Genomic DNA, 8,316 nt, shown 5'->3' with positions numbered 1-8,316 from the left:
TCTTCTTCTTCTTCTTCTTCTTCTTCTTCTTCTTCTTCTTCTTCTTCCTATTCTACATTCCTCCTATTCATTGTAATAAAATAATTCATTACATTGATATTTCACATTTTGCTTGGTCATTATTCAATCTAGGAACATCAGTTTTGTTTCTTTTTTTGTAATATACAAAAGAATTTCATTCACTATTAAACATGTTGGTTTGTTGGAATCTAATTGGGAAGCTCAGGTGGTCATTTTGAAAATTTCTGCCTAAATAAGAGATGCCCTCAAGGCCCCCTCAATCTGATTGTAATCCTACCAGGTTTTAGAAGCAATGGTCAGTCTTTATTCAGCCACATCCCTCTTCTTATATTTTTCCAGATTTTCTATTTTATTAAAATAGCTTTTCAAAATATGATGAAATTTCAAAATTAGAAGGAACATCTGAGATGGTCTAGTCCTAACAAATGCCTTCTAAACCTACCCTTGAGGTGGTCATAAGGGGTTTGAGAGATGAGAGTTATTTCTGTATACCTGAAATGAGTCTACCCACTGATCCTCTTCTATTTGGCTTATTCATGGCAAATCTCATATTAACAGCTACCAGAGGCAAAACATATTATTGGACTGGAATGAAAATTGTTCTTTAGAACAAGCCCTTAAACTTAAAAATACTTTTTAAAGTATAGAAAGGATATGATCAAGTTTTTGAGCTTTGAAAAAATTCGAAAGACTCTAACTATTCTTTCTAGGCCTGCCTACCCTTGATTCTAATAATGCTAAATTATGTAGAGGGTGAAGCATATTTGGTAACACCAGATTTTTAGTTTAATTTGTTATTATTATCAATGCTGTTATTGCTGTTAACTTTACCTATGTTAACTTTTCTTCCCAATGGGAATTGGAAAATAAGTCTGCTGAGTTAGATAGATTTTGTTTTTCATTTTCACTATGTGGCATTAGTTGATTAATTAACTGTAGAGAACTTGTAGAAGTTTCTCGGCTTTGCTAATGAAATGTTCCCCTTCCCTATATTATTATCTGAAAGCCTACAGGGCAGACAAACAAGAGGATGTATTATGAAGGGAATGTTTTGGGGTCCCTTGACCTTGCTAAGTATATTCCCCTGCCCTATACAGTTATCTGCAAAGGTTACAGGGCAGATAGCAAGAGGGTGAGTAAACTTTTTTGTTTATGCCTCCGGATATGGTCCTAGAATAATACCCTAATAAGTAACTAATCTTAAGCAAGGTAAATAATAAACAGGATGGAGGGAAACTCTTTCTACATTATTTGCATTCCTTTGATGTAGGATGTTTCTACATTGTTTGCATTCTTTTGGGGTGTCTACATTCTCCTGGGGGGGCATAAAAATTCTGTGAGCTTCTTGCATCTTTGGCTCTGTAAGGAATGGTCTTGTAATAAACAGACTATTGACTACACTCTGGTCTCATTATTCTCACTGCTCACTAGCCCACCAAGTACACTGGTCACAGGAATGAAAAAGAGTAAAATATTATGCATATTTCCAATTTTTCCTGGCATGGTGTGATAGTAATGGAATATAAAGATTCCCCTGTGTTGGCTTGGTTTTCAAATTGATTGTGTTAAAACCCAGAGTTTGTTAATCCCACCTGTGGGATGGACTTGTTGACTTGAAAAGAGAGACAAGAACTGGGAGGAGCTGGTGACATAGATTTGGAGAGACACAGGAGAGAGGCAGAACTTTTTGGAAGCAGCACCCTCGTGGAAGCAGAGAGAGAGACTGAGAGGATTGCTGAGGGCCACTTTGTATCTCCCTAGACTTTTGAGACCTGCCCCCGGAACTGCCAAGGACTGAGGAGACATGGCTGTTTTGCTGGTACTTTGTCTGTCTGTTTTGATGTTGTTTTGCCAGATTTGTCCACTGGTAAAAGACAGTCCTGTTGAAGAAGTCCTGGAACCTGGCTGTTGGCTAAGAGCTCCTGAGACTGTCCTGCAGACAGAGAGTGAATACTGTCCACTGGTGAAGGACAGTGCTGTTGTTGCAGGGGTCTGGGAACCTTTCTGTTGGTTAAGAGCTCCTGAGACTGTCCTGCAGACAGAGAGTGAATACTGTCCACTGGTGAATGGCAGTGCTGTTGTTGCAGGGATCTGGGAACCTTGCTGTTGGTTCCAAAGCCCTGAAGAAGGATTTTCTTGTTGTATGTTTACAGAAATCCTAGGAGAGGGTTTTGCTAATGTTTTCAGGGGTTCTAGGACTGTTCTGCAGACAGAGGATGAATTAATGAAGAGACTGGCAATGTATCTTGTAGCCTTGCTAAGCTTTGTCTCTCCAGGAACTAAGATTGCTGAGAACTTGCCTAGTATCAAGATGAAGAAAAGACCTCCATTTGGGTATTAAGTGCTGTGCTTAAACTTGATGTAACTCTGGGGTAGATTCAATTGTGATCCAGGGGTGGGGAACTTTTGACCTTTTTGTGTTCTATGGTTGAACAAATGAATGTACTTTATTTATGTTTGGAAACTAATCTCCATTTGAGAAGCGGGTTTTGTGATGGACTAAATGAAGGTACAGCCTAGGGGTGGAGTAGTATTTAGAACAGGGACTTTGTAATTGATTGAATGAATGTAAGATCCTGGGGTGGGTTAGTACTTGGAGATTTTTTAATCACACTTAGTAAATTCTGTATTTTGAATGATGTCATGTTTTGATCTTCTCTGTTCTTGGGTTGTCACTGAGTAAAATGGAGAGCACCTATGCTGATATTTTGAACCTTGGGAAGTTGCCTTTGCTTGGCATTACATTACACATGGCCCATTATAATTTTAAAACAAGAAATTCATTTCAAAATATCAAATCTTTTAAATTATTTTTATATTGCTATAAATAATCTATCTATCTATCCATCCATCTATCCATCTTTTGATTGATCGATTGATTAATCTCCAATATAAGCCTATTTCTTGAATTCTTGCCCTACATGTTAGTTTAAGCTCACAGCCATACATATTTATGGAATCTGAGAGTATAAATGAACTATTAAAGGAGTGTCTCAACATGTCTAAAACATATCTTCTTCTTTTCTTTAAAACAATCCTACTGTAATACCATAACTATTTCTTATAATATTATTAAATGACTACAATGTAAGGACAAATTGAAACAAATATACCTAGAGAAATCCTTCTAATCCCTTTAGCATTGTTTTATTTAATTCAACAATACTGTGTCTCTTTTCACGATCTACTATTGAGAGAATATCAAGATCAAATAATTTCAAAGTTAGAAGGAATCTCAGTGACAATTAAGTCTATTTTAAACCTGAAAAATAGATGACTCTAAAGCAAGTCTCATAAGCAGTTATCTAGCATTTCCTCTTCCCGTCGAAGAGGTACCTATTACATTCTAAAGCAGCCCTTCCCATTCATCAAAACACATCCACAGGGGTGGCTAGGTTGCACAGTGAATAGAGTGCTGGCCCTGGAGTCAGGAGGACCTGAGTTCGGATCTGGCCTCAGACACAACACACACACAAAAACTAGCCGTGTGATGTTGGGCAAGTTACTTAACCCCAATTGCCCTCCAAAAGGCCAAAAAAAAAAAACATCCACAAACACACAAATATATATGCATATATAGAAAGATATAGGCATAGAGATACTTTAAAAAATCTCTTTCATTTGTCTTTCCTTTCTTCTCGTACTGCACAGGCTTTTATTTTGTGAGACAGGTTACTGCAGTGTTTTCTTTTTTTTTTTTATTTTTTTTAGTTTTCAACATTCATTTCCACATGATATTGAGTTACTGATGTTCTCCCCATCTTTCCCTTAATCCCCATTCCAAGATAGAAAGCATACTGAATACCACTTCCCCAAATCTGCTCTCTCTTACATCCTCCCCCATCACCACTCTTATTTTCTAGTAGAGCAAGATGGATTTTTATACCCCAGTGCCTATATATCTTATTTCCCAGTGGCATGTAAAAACAATTTTTAAACATGTTTTTTAACTTTGATTTACAAATTCTTTCCCTTCTTCCCTCCTCATTCACCCCTACTGGGAAGATAAGCAATTCAACATAGGTTGTACATATGTAGTCATGCAAAACATTTCCAAAGTAATTATATTGTGAAAGACTAACTACATTTCCCTCCATCCTATCCCACCTCCCACTTATTCTATTTTCTATTTTGAACCTGGTCTATTTTCAAAAGTGATTGCTTCTAACTACCCTTTCCCCGAATCTGCTCTCCCTTCTATCATCCCCCCCCCCATCCCCTTCTCTACTTTTATGTAGGGTAAGATAAACAAATGACTGTGTATTTTATTCCCGCTTTAAGCCACATTCAATGAGAGTAAGGTTGACCCATTCCCTTTCACCTTCTGGCTCTTCCCCTCCATTGTAACAGTTTTCTCTTGTCTCTTTTGTATGAGATAATATTCCCTATTCTATCTCTCCCTTACTCCTCTTGTTATAGTCCTCTCATCCCTTAATTTTATTTTTTAGATATCATCCCTTCCTATTCAACTGATCTTATGACCTCTATGTATACATGTACAAACATAGACATGCACTCACATATGTATTTATACACACATACGCCCTCACATACATACATATGTATACATATATGTATGTATGTAGATAGATAGATAGATAGATAGATACAGATATAGATATTCCCTTCAACTATCTTCATACTGAGAAAAGTCTCATGAGATAAAAATTATCATTTTACCATGTAGGAATGGAAATAGTTCACCTTTAATAAGTTCCTTATGATATGTTTTTCCTGTTTACCTTCTCATGCTTCTCTTGCTTCTTATATTTGAAAGCCAATTTTTCTGTTCAGCTCTGTTTTTTTTTTTTATCAAGAATAATTGAAAATTCTCTTTTTCATTAAATGACCATATTTCCCTCTGAAGCATTATACTCAGTTTGGTTGGGTAGTTGATTTTTGGTTTTAATCCTAGCTCCTTTGATCTCCAGAATGTCATATTCCACGCCCTTCAATCCCTTAGGGTGAAAGTTGCTATATCTTGTGTTATCCTGATTGTGTTTCCACAATACTCAAATTGTTTCTTCCTGACAGCATGTAATATATTCTCTTGACCTGAGAACTCAGTAATTTGATTATGATATTCCTAAAAGTTTTCTTTTGGGCATCCTTTTCAAGAGGTGATCAGTGAATTCTTTCAACTTCTATTTTGCCCTCAGGTTCTAGAATATCGGGGCAATTTTCCTTGAGAATTTCTCAAAGGATGATTTCTAGGCTCTTTTTTTGATCATGGCTTTCAGGTAGTCCAATAATTTTTAAATTCTCTCTCCTGGATCTATTTTCCAGGTCAGTGTTTTGTTTTTTTTTTAATGAGATACTTCACATTGCCTTATATTTTTTTTTATTTGTTGATTTCTCATTAAATCATTAGCTTCAATTTGCTCCAATCTAATTTTGAAGGAATTCGTCTCTTCAGTAAGTTTTTGAAATTTCCTTTCCATCTAGCGAATTTGATGTTTTAAGGCATTCTTCTCCTCATGTGCTTTTTAGGCCTCTCTTGCCATTTGAGTGCTATTTTTGCAGTGCTTTTCCAACTAGCTATTCAGCCTCTAGTCTCTTCCCTGTCAAATCTAATCTGCATAACTGCAGTAGATTAATTTCCCTAAAATGTTTCTTTTTTATCACATTATTCCCTTCCTCAAAACACTTCAATGACTCTAATAGAAAATATTCTAAATCCCATAGTTTGGCTTTTGATCTAAGCTACTTGTGACTCAGGGTTTACAGTGGCAGTACCTTGCTGTGCCCAGAGTCAGGAAGAATCATCTTTCTGAGTGAAAATATGATTCCAGACACTTACTGGCAGTTTGATTTTGGTTATGGGGTATATGAGTGTTCAGGAGGACTAGGATGCCTGGTGTGACAGGGTGTCAAGTCATTTTCGGTGCAATCCATCCATTATTGGTATCCATATGATTCATCCAACTCTCACCTATGGCTCTGAGAAGCTATAGCATGTGCAGTGGCAACACCCTATTAAACTGTCTTGGCTGGAGGGACAAACCAGCTTGAGGGTGATCAACAGGTCTCAAACCTGTGTGTGACTTAGTGGGATATTTACTCCAAGTGTGAGAAGACTCCCCGACAAAATGGGTGGATGAGAACAATTTTTTGCAACAACTATGATGGTAACTGAAGCAGATATTGTGAAGTGGATGTAGTTTAGTCAGACATTACAGATATCAAGATCATCCACTGCTTCCCAGGCCATTACCCATTGTCCTGACTTTTGTCTTGACACTGCCCTTCTGTAACTCAGGAGGAGAGAATGAGGCTGATGACTTCATGAAACTCTGCCTCAATTAAATCCAATTTAAAGCAAGTCAGAACATCACCTACAATGTCATGGCCAAGTCACTTAAACTTATTTGCTTTAATTCCACATCTTTGAATGAATTAGAAAAGGAAATGATAAATGACTCCAGTGTCTTCCTAAAAAATAAATAAAGAAAAGAAATACTAAGAACATCTTAAGAGCATCTTGCTTTTCATTATATAGTACAATAGTATCACATTACACTCATATTGCACAGCTTTTTCAGCCATTCCCAAACTGATAGCCATCCCCTCAATTTCCAATTCTTTGCAATGAGAAAAGAGTTGCTACAAATATTTTATGCATATAAGACTTTTTCTTTTTCTTTGTATTTTCTTTCTTTTGTGATATAGACCTAGTAGCTGCTTTTCTAGATCAAAAGGTATACATAGTTTTACATACCTTTGGCCATAGTTCCAAAAACACGACAGAGTGGTTAAATCAGTTCACAATCCACCAAGAGTGCATTAGTATATCATTTTTCCCACATCCCCTCCACCATCTATCATTTTTCTATTCTATCCTATTAGTTGATTAACATGTATGAAGAAGTACCTCAGAATTATTTTAATTTACATTTTCCCAATCAATAATGAGTCAGAGCATTTTTTTTCTCTTGGCTATAGATTGTCTTGATTACTTCATTTGAAAAGTGGTCATTCTCTTTTCATCATTTTTCAATTGGGTAATGGTTCTTATTATTATAAATTTGTCTCAGTTCTCTATGTGTTTGAGAAATGAGTCCTTTATCAGATAAATTTGCTTAATTTTTTTTCTTCATAATTACTCTTGCTTCAGTCCTATCTGTCCAACATTTATTCTCTTCTCTCTCTCTCCTTTCACCCTGTTACATCCTCAAAAGTGTTTTGCTTCTGCTTCCCCACCCCCATGCCAATCTGCCCTCCCTTCTATTATCTCCCCTCTTCCCTTATACCCTTCCCCTTCTACTTTGCTCTACCGTAATATAAATTTCTATCCCCATTTGAGTGTGTATATTTTTCCCTATTTGAGCCAATTCTGATGAGAATAAGGTTCACTTACTTCCTCTTACCTCTCCCCTTTTCCCCTCCACTGTTAAATATTTTTTTGCTTCTTTTATGTTTTTCTACGTCTCACTTTCCTTTTCTCCCAATACAGTTTTCTTTCATCCCTTAATTTTATTTTTTTACATATCATTCTTTTATATTCATTTCACACCTATGCCCTTCTTCTAACTGCTGTAATAATGAGAAAGGTCTTATGAGTTACCAGTATCACCTTCCCATGTAGGAATATAAATAGTTTAACCTTATTAAGTCCCTTATGATTTCCCTTTCCTGTTTATCTTTGTATGCTTCTCTGGTGTCTTGTATTTGAAAGTCATATTTTCTATTTAGTTCTTGTCTTTTCATCAAGAATGCTTGAAAATCCACCATTTCATCAACTCTCAATTTTTTTTTCTCTGATGGATTATATTTAATGTTGCTGGGTAGGTGATTCATGGTTGTAATCCTAGTTGTTTTTTTGTTGTTGTTGTTGTCTTCTGGAAGATCACATTTCAAGTCCTCCTTCCTTTAATGTAGAAGTTAATAAATTTTGTTTTATCCTGACTGTGCCTTCATGGTATTCTCCTTGACTGAGAGCTCTGGAATTTGGATAAAATATTCCTGGGAATAATATGTATGTCAAAAATATTACATTTTTGGATCTGTTTCAGAAGGTGATTGGTAGGGTCTTTCAATGTCTATTTTATCCTCTTGTTCTGGAGTGTCAGGGAAGTATTCCATGATAATTTCTTGAAAGATGTCTAGGATCCATTTTATATCATGGCTTGCAGGTTGTCCAAAATTTCATAAATTATCTCACCTAGATCTGCTTTTCAGGTAAGTCGTTTTTTCCAATGAGATTTTTCACATTGTTTGGTGTTTTTCATACATTTGTATTGTTTTCTTATTTCTTGGTGTTTCATAAAGCATTTAGTCTCTCCTCATACAATTATA

Source organism: Petaurus breviceps, unplaced genomic scaffold, assembly GCF_028583685.1.
Source record: "Petaurus breviceps papuanus isolate PSGF00001 unplaced genomic scaffold, PetGlider_PUasm1.0 175, whole genome shotgun sequence".
Lineage (NCBI taxonomy): Eukaryota > Metazoa > Chordata > Mammalia > Diprotodontia > Petauridae > Petaurus > Petaurus breviceps.
This window is presented reverse-complemented; position numbering follows the sequence as displayed.